The following is a 16,732-nucleotide window of genomic DNA, read 5'->3' on the forward strand; positions in this document are numbered from 1 at the left end:
TTAGGTGGATATGGTTGTGTTGTTTGCAGCTGGATACACCACAAACACTTATTCTCACATCCTGGCCAGTTGTGGATCTCTATTTTAGCCACCAGCTGTTGTAATAAGAAGCTTCTCACAAGACTGAAAGCAGCATTGATCTGGGGGTAAAGGAGGGTACTTAGAATGCAATTCAAAATTACATTTGTTGAGGAGAAGGGCAGTTGTAGGTCTTCCTTTCAGGTCTCTGGCTTCTCCAGCATGTGTCGTTGGCCAGGTTTGCAGTACTAGGTATGAAAGTCTTCACACTGAGTGGGCCTTAAATCCAATTAGACAACTGTTGATTACTCCCAAGATGCAAGATGCTTATACAATAAGGGTATCTTGCCTAAATTTTTTTGACTCAACAATATTTCCCATTTACAATGACGTTATCTCAACATAAATGCACCATAAGGCAAGGAAGCCCTGTACCCCTTCTCTGTAAGTTATTTTGAGGCAACAAGCCTTCTCTATAACCCATACTGCTTGCTATACCCAAATTTCCTACAACTGTTGACACACCATTCACAGAGATACACAGCAGGGAACAAGGCCATTTCTCTACTAATCTTTTAAGCAATTTCTCCTCCATGTCTTGGCAGGAAGCCTGTAACAGTTTGAAAAGGCTTGTGCACAATATGTGCAGCACAGCCAAAACTCATTAAGTGCCTTTGTCTCATGCATCTTGAGAAACACAATATCGCACCCCTGATGAGCAATGCCTTGAAATGTTATGTTAACATTAAAATCGCCAGAAAACATTAATTTACTAGTCAAGTTACATCGCTCAGCAGTATTTAGACAATGTTCCTGGGAATGATCTGCCTATCACCAAGTGTAAATGAAATGTCAATGAGTTTTCCAGGTACTTCAACCACAGGTTATCAAAACACTCCAGAAAAAAAAATCCTAGTTATGAATTTAGAACAGAATGAAATTTTAATTGAACTGAACACAGTCTTTACATTCTTTCTGGGTGTAGCCTAGGTTTTCACAACACTATCACTGATAGATCACTTGATTTCAGAGAATTTAGGTAAGATCACACTGTCTCTACTTACTGTTTACTTAAATCCATGCTCAGTCCACATTTTTCTTAGCCTACAGTGCTAGCATTCCACATCTGTATTGTTGCATGATGTAGGCTAATCCTAGAATACCTTCATTATCTAAAATACAGCCAACTAACAACCATTTTCCTCTTTTTCTAACTGCTTGATGAACTACTTCTGAGTAGCCAGGAGGAGAGTTGACCTCGTCTTAACCCCTTTCGTTACACACTATTATCTGGTCCTTCATACCACAGTATGCCATTATTTAAATTTGCATTTAAAATTATGCTTTCTTTTCTGTGCCACATCATAACCCCAAAGCTGTGATGTTGTTTAACTGACTTGGCAGACATTTTAGAACATCACCAAACACCAAAAGTCACTTATTAATTATCATGACATAAATATAATATTCAATCTAAGGAAGTGAAATACTAAAAAGTTAGTGTCTTCAAATCAGTGATTTGATCCACTGAGTAATCCGATATTCATTTTATCTTTTTAGCTGAGACATTACTTGACTAACAATTGAGCTGTCCTTTATTCTTCAATGACAAAATCAAATAAAGTACATGACAATCTGAGCAATAAAGTAAAATTGATCTTTAAGGCAGACCAAAAAAGAAAACCCTAAATCAACAAAAAAAAGTTCAATTTAGTCCCTGAGTGTGGGCAAGGCCAGTACACACAGGTCAAAGTTCAACTGCATTTGATCTAACAATCAAAAGGTCATTTTCCCCCTTTGGCCATTTGCTAAATTCTAAATTCAGCTGTGCTCCTTTAACTCAATATTGAAAATTATGTTGAAGCAATAATACTAGTAATATAGTAGTATTCATTGACTTGTAAAATAATTCCAATTAAAATATGGCAAATATTATGGGGTGTTGTTTTAATAGACAGTACATTAAGATATAACACTATATTTTACTAATATAAAGTTCCTTTATTTTAAACACTACCACAAGGGAAAATACTGCTTACTGATTTGCCAATAAGTAGTATTACAGGAGAAAGCAAATAGAATGATCTATACATTCAGCTGAGCTCATCATTCAATAGAATCCATAAGAAGGGCAGGTCATGTCCTCCAACAGCTATTTTTAAAGACTTGGAAATGACAATAAGATCAGCCTTATTCCAGATTTCATGACTGATGATTCGGTGAGGTCGGAAACAAATGAAGCCTTGGAACAATTTCTCGAAAGTTCTATTCACATGGGAATTCGGTAGTAACTGCAACTTTTTATTACTATTTACAAAATTGTTTTTAGAGACTCAATAGAGATTAAAATATGAAAGCCCGCATGGAGACTAGTTCACTCTCCTCCTGAAAAAAAAAAATAAAAATAAAAAAGAGTAACAAAGTTAGACAAAATAATCCAATACAAATCTTGCAGAAAAGACAGCATGGCTAGAAGCCTGTGATAAAATATGATCCAGGACTGTTGATAGGAAATGGCTGAGGACTGATTTTGAAGTCAGACAGCCCAGGGCCAAAGTCTAGGTAGGTTTCTGCCTTCCAGCCAAGTGACTGGGGATTTGCTTAACCCTTCTTTCTTCCTTTCCTTCAGCTATCGAGTGGGGTTCAGAACAGTACCTACTTTAAAAGATTGCTTACTAAAGCATGTACATCCCTGACAATAGCAATGTGTACATGGGACTTCATCTTTATTATTGTTACTGATGACCTTTCTTGTACCTAGTGCATTTTCTTAAAGCACACCCTGTGGTGGTATTGTGTTCCCCAAAATATTGTGCACCCTAATAAACTTATCTGGGGTCAGAGAACAGAACAGCCACTAGATACAGAGGCCAGAAAATGGTGGCACTCACACATTTAATCCTAGCATTCCAGAGGCAGAAATCCCTCTGGATCTCTGTGTGTTCAAGGCCACACTGGAAACAGCCAGGCATGGTGACACATGCCTTTAATCCCAGGAAGTGATGGCAGAAAGCAGAAAGGTATTTAAGGTGTGAGGACCAGGAACTAGAGCTGGTTAAGCTTTTAGGCTTTTGAGCAACAGTTCAGCTGAGATTCATTCTGGAAAAGAAATCAGAAGCTTACAGTCTACGGAAACAGGATCAGCTGAGGAACTGGCGAGGTGAGGAAACTGTGGCTTGTTGTGCTTCTCTGATCTTCCAGCATTCACCGCAGTACCTGGCTTCAGGTTTGTTTTTATTAATAAGACCATTTGAGATTTGTGCTACAGCACCCAAGTGAGTTCATGCATGTCTGTGTCTGCATGCTTTCCTGTGTCCCTCATAGAACGAGACTTACTCCAGTAACACATTCTTCTTAGAGACACAATAGACACCTCTCTCTGATAGCTAACATTTATTGTCTCGGGAGGGAGATACCTCTGGAAATGTGGGTTTTGTTCTGTTTTGTTTTTCAAGACAGGGTTTCTTTGTACAGCCCTGGCCATCCTGGAACTCATTCTGTAGACCAGGCTGGCCTCGAACTCATAAATTTGTCTGCCTCTGCCCCCAGAATGCTGGGATTAAAGGTGTTCGCCATCACTGCCTGGCCAGAAAAAGCTGGAAATGTTTTAAAGAAACTTCTTTTTGCAACACATGAAGACTGGTACAAAACCACAACCAATCAAAATGCAGAGTGGTAGAACTCAGTCCCGGTGGATACAATTACAAAGCCATCCTGCACCTATGGCTCAGGGAACACTGGAAGAGGGGCAGGAATGATGGTTACAGCCAGAGGTTCAGGGAGTTTACAGTGAGATCCTGTCTTCTAGAAATATCATAAGCTACACCCATGAAGTCTCACCCAACCTGACTGCCCAATCAGGAGCTGTAAAAGGATTACACCAATGCATATGCCCAACCCGACCATGAGAAGCCCACAGGCCTCAACCCTACACAAAGAACTGTAGGCAACTGAGGAAAGCTGGGAGTGGAAGAGATGTCTCTTAGGAAGAGCACACCAACTGGTTGTGCAGTGCCCAACATTTCACATAGAAAACATACATACGTACATAGTATCATATATTTAACAGGTTATATTTAGGACTATGTATGTGTATGCATATTCATATATGCATACACACACATGCATGCAGTAACAACTAGTGAGAAAAGAACTTTGAATCCAACGAATTTGAAGGAGAGTGGAGAAAGGTATATGGGAAGGTTTGGAGGCAGGAAAGTTAAGGGAGAAATGTTGAAATTAAATTATAATTTCAAAAAATAAAAGCAGAGACATTTCCAGAGATGTTGAATTGAGGAGGAAAACTCTACCTGAATGAGGGTAATATTAGCCCTTAGCAAGAGATCCCTAAGCAAATAGAAATGAAAAGGCAGAGAGGGGATGCAGGTATTCATCTTTCTCTGCTTCCTGGCTGTCAATGTGGTATGACTCAATGGCTTTCCTCACATGACTGTCATCTGTCTTTTCCTGTCATGGACCTGCAAACCATGAGCGCAAACAGACTCTTCTGCTGGGGGATGTCTTTCTGCGTGCTGTGAATATGCACATCTCCCATTGGATAATAAATAAAGCTGTTTTGGCCTGTGGCAAGAAAGCTTACAGCCAGCAGAGATACAGGGAAGAAAAAGGGTGGAGACAAGAGAGATGTCAGCCACTGACCAAGGAGCAACAAGATGCCAGCAGACCAGTAACACCACGACAACATATAGATCAATAGAAATGGGTTAATTTAAGATGAAAGAGCTAGCTAGCAAGAGGGTGAAGCCATAAGCCATACAGTTTGTAATTAATATTAGCCTCTGAATGATTAGTTTATAAGTGGCCATGGGATTGCCGGGCTGGGCTGGACCAAGAAACTTCTGGCTATGCTCTTCCTCATGTTTCTTTTTTCAGGTATTTTATCACAAGAAAAGTAATTTAGTGTTGTTCGGATCTTAAATTGTCTTTTAATAAAAAATCCAAAGGCAGATATTGGGGTGAAAGCTGGAAGATCAGAGAAGCAGTGCAAGCCACCTCACCTCACCAACTCCTCAGCGGATTCTGTTTCCACAAATCCTCAGATTGAAAGCCTCTGAGTCCTCGGCTGAGCAGCCTTAGTTCCTGTTTCCTCACACCTTACATACCTTTCTCTGCCTGGCCTTGTCACTTCCTGGGATTAAAGGCGTGTGTGTTTCCCAGTACTGGGATTAAAGGTGTGTGCCACCACTGCCTGGCTCTGTTTCGAGTGTGGCCTTGGACTCACAAAGATCCAGGCAGATCTCTGCCTCCAAAGTGAAAGGATTAAGCATGTGTGCCACCACTGTCTGGCTTCTCTGTCTAATCTAGTGGCTGACTCTGTCCTCTGATCCTCAGGCAAGCTTTATTAGGGTACACAAGATATCACTGCAATATAGCACCCCCCAAAAAAAAAAAACCAATGAGTATCCCAGAGTGAAAATTGATATTCAATTGAATTTATTTTTTTTTTTTTTTGAAGACAAGGTTTCTCTGTGTAGCTTTGCGCCTTTGCTGGAACTCACTCTCTAGCCCAGGCTGGCCTCAAACTCACAGAGATCCACGTGCCTCTGACTCTCAAGTGCTGGGATTAAAGGCTTGCACCACCACTGCCTGGCTTCAATTGAATTTTTTAAAAAATTTATAATATTCAAAGATACCATGACAATAATTTTGAGATTCAATTATAAAAGATAGGTGTGCCGATTGTCTGAAATGAGTGCTGATCAAAGGTCAATAGTAGCCTACGAAGGGCTATGCACAAGCTACTACATACTAATTTGAGTAAATAGGGCTAGCTGCATTTGTATGTAAATGGTGCAGGGAACATATTGTGAGTATATTTCTGTAGCTGCATTACCCATTTTACCGTTGTCTATCTCACGAACAAGGCAGCAATGTTTTTATAATCAGCCTGTAGGACTGGCCTTGCTGTAGAAAGCAATTGTCAATGATGGAGGGAGGCATTCTGAGAGGTTACCACTCTGCCTAGCAGTTCATTTACTACTGACACATGAGCTTGAAAATTGCCCAATGTGGAATCAGAGACCTGTTTTACAACACTTGAAGCTTCCCAGTCATGGACTGTAAAATGGATAAGGAGGAACAAATATATTTATATTTGTTATGTATATATGTATATATATATATATATATGTGTGTGTATGTATGTATTTCCAAACCATCTTTCCTGTGCCCTAAGGTTTCAAACACTTTGCCCAAGTACTGCTGCTTCATAAGGACTCCTAAGGATGCACTGCACAAGGTAATCGTGAAGCAGTGGTATCATTTTAAGGAAGACTTTTCAACCTCTCCCTAGAGGAAATGACCATTGGCAGCAGGGGTTAGGAGGTCAATTCTTTTCTATCACACCTGGTTACTATTTATGTACACTTAATGCTACATGTTAGAACAGTGGTTCTCAACCTTACTGATGCAATGATTCTTTAACACAGTTCCTCATGTTATCATGATCCTCAACCATAAAATAATTTTCATTGCTACTTCATAACTGTAATTGTGTTACTGATATGAATTGTAATGTAAATATAATCTATGTTTTCCTATGATCTTAGGTGACTCCTGTGAAGGGGTGTTTTGACACCCCGCCCCCCAAAAGTGGTTGTGACCCACAGGTTGAGAACCACTGTGTAAGAGCTTATAGATTTGATATATCAAGCATGCTATGATTAGAGACTATTAGTTGGGAAAATCCATTTTCTTCAGCATCACTTCTGCTATATCAAAAGTTCCAAGCCTCCTGGGGATCAAACCATTCTCCCAGAAATGGATAAGAGTTTTGCTTGCTGTCTTTTCACTTAGCAGTTCTCAAGAGAACCATGTCTCCTTATTTCTGATTATATTCTACTTTGAAAAGAGTTCTCTGAAAAATGTTTAGAGAAATAGCTAATATAAGAGAAATATATTTCCCCTATCATAGTATTCAATAGCATTTTCTTAAGGTAATGGACCAGTCATTTTCTTCTGGAATACACTTCTCATAAAAAATATTTTAGACATGCAGAAGGAACTATTTTTCAAATGGATATCTACAAAAATGTGGCAGTATCTATCTGAAACACACTGTTTCAAATTTGGCATGAAGTTTGCAATCCTGCTTAGAAGAGGTATTCTCAGGAGAAAACCTGTGGTCAGAATAGGTTAGCTGAATAGAATATTGAGGACATCATCATCTCATATAGACAGTTCTTGAAAGAAGTCTCTGGATAACGTGTGTGCATGTGTGTGTGTGTGTGTGTGTGTGTGTGTGTGTGTGTGTGTGTGTGTGAAGGTGCCAATGTGCATGCACATGTATGTGCATGAGCCTGGGGAGGCCAGAGGTCAACTTCGGATGGTGTTGTGAAGTCACTGTCACACTGTGTTTCGGGTGGTGGGGGGTGCACTGGGCAAGGCTTGTTTGCCACTGAGTCCAAAGGATCTGTCTGTCTCTACTTCCCATTGCTGGCATTACAAATATGTCTCACCAGGCCCAGCCTAGGCAAGTCTGGGGCTCAAACTTAGGTCCTCCTTGTGGGGCAAGCACTTTACCAACTAAGGTGTCTCCCCATCCAAACTGTCCAGACATCTTACACAGAAATGATCCTTGGTGTCCAATGCAACTAGAAAAGACTCAATTTCTTTCAACTTATTGCTATAGAATTGACCTTTACTTATATACAAAATGAATGCAGACATTGAATGAATGAAAATAAATTATATAACGCAGGAGATTCTAGCATTTGCAGGTCTCATGATTTCTTAGATAAGTGAGCTTTACTTCCCTTTCTATATTGATAAGAAAAATATTAGTGACATTAATAAAATAAAATCATGCATATGACAGCTTAAGGTAAAGTGTATGCTATACAAGTTCAAGTTTTACTGCCTTTTTAATAATTTGTAAATCATGTTGACACTTTTAAGAAAAATGTCCATATTATCTAAGTCCAAATTTTATTGCTTTATTATTTCTGTTAACGTATTTTGGAAATGGAAATCTTTTGACCTTAAAATAATCAAGTAATAAAATAAAACTGTAAAAGAAATTGAAAAGCCATGCATGTGAGTCTTTATTTCAACCCATTAAGATAAAAGTGTGAAAAAGAAATTGATGTCTTCCACTCATATTCAACAGAAAAATGAAGCAAATCTCTCTCTTTACTCTGAAACTGTACAATTAGATGAGCATGCATAAAAGTGGATAGGCTTTGACTGGTCACTATAATGGGCAGTTAGAACTACATAGATATTGTTAATGACTTAGCCAGATGGCACTCTCTTAGTCTGTTTTATGTGACAAATTATTTGATTATCTACTCAACTTATTTCTCCAAGGAGTACTTACTGTTTTAGGAATGCTACATTACAAATACCATATCATAAAGTAAATAGGAAACAATAATGCCCATTGCCTTACATCTCAATTACATTTTACTGTTAATAACCATAAACTATGACTCCTGTCAGTTGCAACATAAACTTTGAAAAATATTGTTTGAGAAAATCCAACAAAAAGTATAAAGGAAAGAAGATGATAGAAATGTGCAAATGCCTTGTTGCCATAAAACTACAATAAGTATGTGAACTCGGTGCATAATACATTTCTTAGCATTTAATAGGTTTTGTTGGTGGTGTGCATATACATACTTCAGCAATTACCATGATATCTGCTGATCATTGCTAGATCATCATAATACTAAGAACAAAACCATACTCCTTTCTATGACAATATTAAATAAAGGTCCTAAAAGAATAAAAAAAAAATCTTTACTCTCAATATTGTTTATTACACATAAAGTCAAGTGAAATAAGAAGATAGTGATACAGAGCAAACTCTTTATATTATGCTTGTATCTTCTCTGAATGTATGCTAAAAAAAAAATCAAATAAGGTGAAAGTCTCAAAATACATCTTGCAGCTCTATTTAAGTGTTCGCTTAGGAAATCAAGGAAATCGCCTTTAAAGGGTGAACTTCTGCCATCAACATATCAAAGCGTGTCCTCTATGACTAGCCCCTTAATTGAAATGAAAAGATAATTCAGATCATTTCTTGAGCATACCAAAGTGACTAGTAAATCAACCAATCAGCAGAAAGCAGTAAAACAAGCAATTAATATAATTTGTATTAATCCTATCCATTACAATTATGTAAATGCATCTCAGGCTGTTATGTATAACTTTAGTATGGTATTACTTGTGCAGAGCCCAAGAATTTCTAAACTCAAAAGCACCGAGAAAGAATGCATGGGAGGTGCTGATGCTGTCGATAGCCATGATCCCAGCTGACTTGGCTACTCTAGGCTAACAGTTACTTCTTGCTTCATCTCACAAACAGTGTTTTCACTCTGCCTAATGCCTTGGTTAAGCAAGAATAAATTTTAGATCTATTTCCACCAACAATTTATATTATAATGGTAATTATATTACATCAGAATTATAATAATATTTGAAGCTGATGAAACATGGCTCTTTTTTTTTTTTTTTTTTTTTTTTGCATGCAGTAGCATCAGAGGCAAAGAGGTAATGAAGAATTTTGGCCCTGAAGTCTGTTTTTGTCAATGACTCCTTTGAGATGCCTCTGGACAAAGGCTCAAATTATTAAGCCCAAAGGCAATAGTTTATAGCAAAGAATGACACTGTGGAATTAGAAATTAAAAATGGTGAAGCCATCACATACTTCATCAGAAACATTCATCTCAGTTTGGGATTTACAATTTTAGGTTTTAGTTTGCACCTTCCTGCCTTTCTGTCTTCCTTTCATGGACTTGTGTCTAGTGTGATGCAGACGCAGGCTGTTAAGGCAGTTGTTCAAAGGAGGGGATCTCTAAAGAGCAGTAGCTGCAAATGTATCATTTTCTCTGTGGAACTGTATTCAAACACATGAGGCAAACACAAAATGTGTGTCTCCTTGCTCTTGGAAACGGAAAAGTTAAAACACCAGCAGGAAAAGACGGTGAGACTACCATTAGGCCACCAAATGCAGTTTATTATTTCAGCACAAACTATTACAGTTCAGATAATGAATTTACCTCCTCATCTATTTCTTCTAAAATGATCACCTTTAATAAATGATACTGTGATTCAGGTTATAACTTAGTTAAGGTCTAGAAACTACAGTTCTTCAGTTTCACGTTTTTTGGTAATAAATGGACCTAGCCACATGCATGCTATGCTTCAAAACTGTAACTTACTTTTTCTTTCGGTTGGAGATATTGTCCAACTCAAAACCTAAGAATAAACCCTAACTTTCCCAACCCTTCCTAGGGTCATCTTTTGGCTTTCTTGTTCTCTGAGAATTAAAATTGACAAAAACAGCAAGTGCCACTTAAGCAGGAGACCTATTAAGTCAAGAGACAACAAAGGTTGGGAATCGCACCCACTCCAGAAGAAACGTCATCTTGAGTGAACCATATGAGAAGTAAAGAATCAGTCTCGAAACAGTTGGACAGCATAGCCAGCCATATTCACAAAGGCTTTGGCTTTCAGTGGGGAATTCTCTCATCTTACTATACTCACCAAGTTTAAGATTAAATCCATATGTTACTTTTTGGGGGTGGGCGAGGTAAGGGTTGTCACAGAATCTTTCCATGTCCCTCTCTCTCAACTGTGGAGCTGTAATCATTGATATCACAGCAAAAGTAGCATCCTTTGGGCAGTGGGAGCATGGATCGTGGGCCTTCAGTCCATCTCTGGCAACAGCACAGACCCTGAACACAGTACCCAGGTGTAGTAGGGCCATGGACCCAGATAGAGCCTTCAGAGGCTACCTGGACCTCGGATATCACCATGGCCTCGAGTAGTATAGAACAGGCTACTCAAATCAGTATGGACCCCAGCAACAGATGCGCAGCCCACATACATCAACATGGGTTTTAGGAAGCAGCATGGACCGCAGATATCCGTCCAGCCTTTGTTGGGCCACAGACCAGGGCAGGGCCCCCAACATGGCAGGGTCAGGCTTGGCTGACTTCTTCCACCATCACCCCTAGAGTCTATGCTTGTCAGAGTCCAGGTCTGCAATGTCTCACCTCAATGCTCCGTTGGTTCTCCTGTGTCCCTTTTAAATCATGAGCAAACTTTGTATGGGTTGAACTTAGTTTACAATTCTCTTCTTCCACTATCTTTTAGCCTCTCTGGCCCAGGAATTGGGTACATTTGTCTGTGGTGATACTATATTTGTAAAATGTGATTTTATTTGTATATTAATAAAGTTGCCTTGGGGTCAGAGCAAACCATAGAAGAAGCTGGGCGGTGGTGGTGGTGTACGCCTTTAATCCCAGTATTTTGGAGGCAGAGTTAGGCGGATCTCTGTGTGTTCAAGGACACAGCCAGCATGGAGACACAAGTCTTTAATCTCAATACCAACCATAGAAGACCTGGAGGTCTGTACAGACAGGCAGTGATGAGGAGGTCATGTGGCTGGGTTTATAACCAATGAGAAAGCAGAACAGAAAGTCTATAAAAAAGACAGGACACACAGAAGTAGCTCTCTTGTGGAGAGGAAAGACAGCAACAGCAGTGAAGGGTAAGGTTTTCAGCTCTCAGCTATTGCTCTGACCTCTTGGCTATAAACTCTGTATTTGGCTCTGTGTTTCTTATTTAACAAGATGGTTACATCTACATTTGTCTTTGCATCTTCAACAATACTATAGTACCTGATACTTAGTGGAATTTAAGAATGATTTCTTGAATATTTGAATAAACAAACTAATGAATGGATAAATGGAATTTGGTGAGACAGATATGCATACATGTGGGAAGAGGTGGGAAAGAGAAAATAGAAGTGGATTGGAAACATTTATCTATTTTTAGTTAATTTTGGGGGGAAGAAAGATCTTTAGAACATATAGTAAATGCTCTAGAAAATGACTGCTGATAAATAAGTGCTAATAGTGGAAGATTGAGTTTGGTCCTTGTTTTTTCTTCAGGAGAAATTTTGAGCTACCAAGGTCTCCTGTATAAAGAATATTTTGCCCAAGTCACACTCTTCAAAACAGATCACAGGGATTGGGGGTTTAGCTCAATGGTAGAGTGCTTGCCTAGCAAGTGCAAGGCCCTGGGTTCGATCCTCAGCTCCAAAAAAAAAAAAAAGAAGAAAGAAAAAAAACCTGATCAAAGTATTAAACTTTGGGTGTTCTCTCTCTGTCTCTCTGTCTCTCTGTCTCTCTCTGTCTCTGTCTCTCTCTGTCTCTCTGTCTCTCTCTGTCTCTCTCTCTGTCTCTCTCTGTCTCTCTCTGTCTCTCTCTCTCTCTCTCTCTCTCTCTCTCTCTCTCTCTCTCTTCTTATTAAAAATGAATGGGCAATTTCCAAAAGGTGAGCAAAGGTTTCCATTCTAAGGCACACACTCTTCAAGTTCACATAGACTGTGCTGTCCATATTCAGGGCCAGATATTACAAATGTTAATAAATGCCTATCAATCAAGCATCAAATGCTATCAGAACACTGAAAATGGTTTGCATTTCCAATGTGCCATGTCACTTTGCATATCCCAAGATCCCTAGTACATAAAAATTCTTATAAAAGAAGAAAAAAGTCATATATTTACAGGCTTGATACATATGCATATGTGAGTGTATGTGGGTGTGTGCATGCATGCGTGTATATATGTACAAAGTAAAGAATAGTGTTTGTTTGATATTTAGTTCATGATTATTAGTCATCACTAGACTGATATTATTTTCCAAAAGAATCTCTTCTGTGCCCTTGACCTTATTATCATTAGCTCAAGTATACTAAGACAAAAAAAATAGTTACTATTAATGCTTATAACAATATAGAAGGGCCAGATACAGTGGTGCTGGAATCTGTAATTCCAGCAATGAAGAGGCAGAGGCAAGCAGACCTTTGTTAATTTCAATGCCAGTCCAGTATATATATTTCTAGACCAGCCTGTTCTACATAGTGAATTTCAGGCTAACTAAGACTACAAAATGAAACCATGTCTCAAAAAAATAAAATAAAATAAAGTAAAATCAATACAGAAGCAGAGTCCTAGATATTTGAGGTGCTTAATTAAACTGAATAACGAAAGTTCTCACTAGGCTGGATGAAATTTCCCCACCAAAGCCTAAGACATTTAGAACTCTAAAAGACTACAGAGATCACTTTGGTCTGTCCCTATGTCCAACGTTTTGCACAGCTTGTTACAGAGGAAACTGATGTATTTAGAGATACTTGGTGAACCACTAAAGGGCTTTCCTCTTAAAATTCTTAGGCATGAATTTTCTCAGTGATTTCCCAAAAGACCTGTATAAATCTTGCTAGCTAATTTCAAGTACTGGACTTTTGAAGATCTGTAGAAATGACATAAATAAATAGATAGATAGATAGATAGATAGATGGATGGATAGATAGATGGATGGATGGATGGATGGATGGATGGATGGATGAATAAATAAATGAGTAAATAAATGAATGAGTAAATAAGTAAATAAATAAGTAAATAAAGCAAAACAACTAAAATCTATTCCCATTTTGAAGGAGTTTGGCCTCCAGATACTTCTCAAACAGTAATTATAATATTAATCACAAGATGCATTGCATAGCAATTTAAGTACCACACAAATACAAGGATCTGAGTGGACTGCAGCTGGATCTGGCCTGTCTTCCCTTACGGTCTTGCTTCAGGTTGGCTTAGATGAACTTACCTTTGAGCTATGTTCCTAACACCACTCTCCTCCTCCCGGATGCCTGCTTCAGGCCTGGGCTCAGGGTCTCTCTGTGCTCTGTAGAAATAGCAAGCTTTCCCTGCAGCAAGTTCCTTTGCAGCTACATGGTTAGGATTTCTGCCTCTCTCTGGACTGTAACTTCATACTTACTGGAGCCTGAGTTTCTTGCTGGCATGGAAGTTGACTACTGTGTTTCTCCTTGCCTTTATGGACTTCTTCAGTCTTCCTCTTAGCCAGTTCTTCTCTAGTTTTCTTGTTTGTTATTGTGGCAATGTTTCATCCATCAGAGCTGAACTAAGTGAGAGGTGATGTGCTATCTCTGAGATGAGAGAGTGGAAGGTCCTTCCATGATCAACTAGGGTAGTTCTTCCCTAAGCTAAAATTTCATTCCTCTCATTGTCATGGCAACAGTAAACATAATCCCGTAGACTTCTCTGCCTTCCTTTCCTGGGGAAATCAATGCTTACACCTCCCCCATATTGGGAGAGTATAGACGATGTTTCTTACAGCCAGTATGCAAGAAAATGGTCCAGGAAGATCCAAGTGCTGCCCTCACACCAGGAATAGAAGGATGCGGTAGGTAATGTCACAGGCTCAGAATACCCCACATATCATTTCAGTCTAGAAGCCCAAAGGCTACAAATCTAAAAGTCAGGAAATACCAGTGTCCCAGCTCAAAGCCTCCTTACTCAGGAGACACAGACTTTTTCATTGTACTGTAGTCAGACTCTCCTTTGAGCCGCCAGCTCACAAATAACAACACAGAGACTTGTTATTAATTATGAAAGCTTAGCCTTAGCTTAGGCTTTTTCCCAACTAGCTCTTATAACTTAAATTAACCTATTTCTATTAATCTATGTTCTGCCACATGGTGTGATTACCTCTCCTCTTTACCATATGTCCGACTTCTTCTGTGTCTCGCAGGTATCTCTCACAAGTCTAGATTCATTTTCAGTTCCTCTCTTTCCCCAGGAGACCAATCTATTTTCTCCTACCTAGCTACTGGTCATTCAACTCCTTATTAGGCCAGTCAGAAGGCACCTTGGTGAAGACAAATCTTCACAGTGATTATCCTACAACATTGTATTCTTTAGGCCTTTGACTGAATGGAATGATGCCAACCTGTGCTGGGGAGGGCAATCTACTTTAGTCAACTGACTCAAATATTAAACATTCATTCAGAAACACTCTCCCAGATATATCCAGTAAAATATTTGACCAGATACCTCAACACTCAGAGACCAGATCAAATGCCCATAAAATTAACCACCACCCCTATCTGTTCCCAGATGAAATAAGCCTGCAATCCACTGATAGCCCTGCTCTAACGTTTCACACTTACATTACTAACATACAAGGTGTATAGCAGTTCTCAGGGGATCATAATGCATACTTGTATATGTTGCCCAAAATTCCACAGAGAAGCCAAAAGGCATGACAAAGGCCAAAGGCTGAAGCTCTGGTATGTCGCTGCAATGACATTTTGCAAAGCCTAACTTTGATATGACTCCTCAAAACACACCACCGAATTTTGTGTGAAACTATGGCTATTTCTATAACCTATCAGTCTATAAAAATGTGAATTCCCCCCAAAGGTGTACTGTACTTGTTTCAAATCATAGGACGGCAATTCTGTTTGAAAAGTCCCTGAAATAGCCACTTAGGTGTAATGCTCATATTTGATGCAGGCACAGGTCTAACCTCCACGTGAAACTCAGAAAACAGTTAGACCTGTCTTCTGCCTTTGCTATTTCATTTCTACCATTATTGTCTAGGACAGATTATAGAACTGAAAATGAGCCCACAGCAGAGAACCTGAATAAGCCTTAAAGGTTCCTCCAGATTCTTAGCTCAGAAGATACACTTCTACCACCGTTTCATTTGAGCCACAATTAAATTTTCTTAACAGCAAGATAGGGGTTTTTCCAAGTTAGTACAGTGGATTGCTTCTTGGTTTTTCTTGAACTACTTACACAAGACAGACTGATGGCACATACTTCTGTGAGAAGTTATCATGAATGTAAGACTGTGTATAGAGAATGGATTTGTAAAAATACTCAACTGTGGCAAACAATTTATATACTTTATCCCAAACTTTTTCAACAAAAAAAATGTTTAAGTTATTCTTTACTCTTGGCTTGGATTTGAAGAAATATCCAGAATCTGTCCAATTATATATATATATCACTACACTACTGACAATGGATTTCCACTAATCATAAGTTAAACTACCAGTACTATATTATATAAATCTTTCACTTACTAACCCTGTACCACAAAACCCCTTCAACATCTTCACCTGTGAAACGGAGATCATAATGGTACCTACCATTAAGAGTTTTCTGTCATAATTAAATGGGCTAATTTATGTAAAGCACTCAGTACATACTGAGTGTACACCTAATGTCATTATGATCATTACCACTAGATGAATTAGCCAGGTGGCAATCCCTGGCACTGATCAGCATGCCCAGTGACAGTACTGGCTCTCATGATGTTGATGGCCAGAGCACTGCTGTGCTGTATGTCTTGTGGATTTTCACACACTCTGCTCCATTGTGTCAGAAAATAGTCAGAATCAATACGCTAATTTGCGTAGTGTTCGTTTGTGTATAAATATCAGTTAATTTTCTGTTTTGAATTTGTTTCAAGGGTGATTTTTCTTGTTTAGCATTTCAAGACATTGCAAAATGTTCAGCCTGAATTTATTCTTATAATTGTAAATTAAACAACAGATACAGTTTCCATATAAAGGGATCAGTAACTAGGATGTGGAGAATTGCCTCGCAGTCAACATCATTTGCTGTTCTAGCAGAGGATGGAGGTTCTATTCCCAGCTCTGGCATGGTGGATCACAGCCATCTGTAACTCCAGTTCCAAGGAATATAATGTCCCCTTCTGACCTCTGTGGGTACCAGGCCTGTATGTGCAGCACACAGATACATGTTGGCAAAACACTCAGACACATTAAAAACAATAAACAAGTAAATCTAAAATATCCATAGCTACATGCCATGCAATTAGATTACTACACAATTATTCCAAAGAAGCA

The sequence above is a fragment of the Onychomys torridus genome, chromosome 12 (genome assembly GCF_903995425.1).
Source record: "Onychomys torridus chromosome 12, mOncTor1.1, whole genome shotgun sequence".
Lineage (NCBI taxonomy): Eukaryota > Metazoa > Chordata > Mammalia > Rodentia > Cricetidae > Onychomys > Onychomys torridus.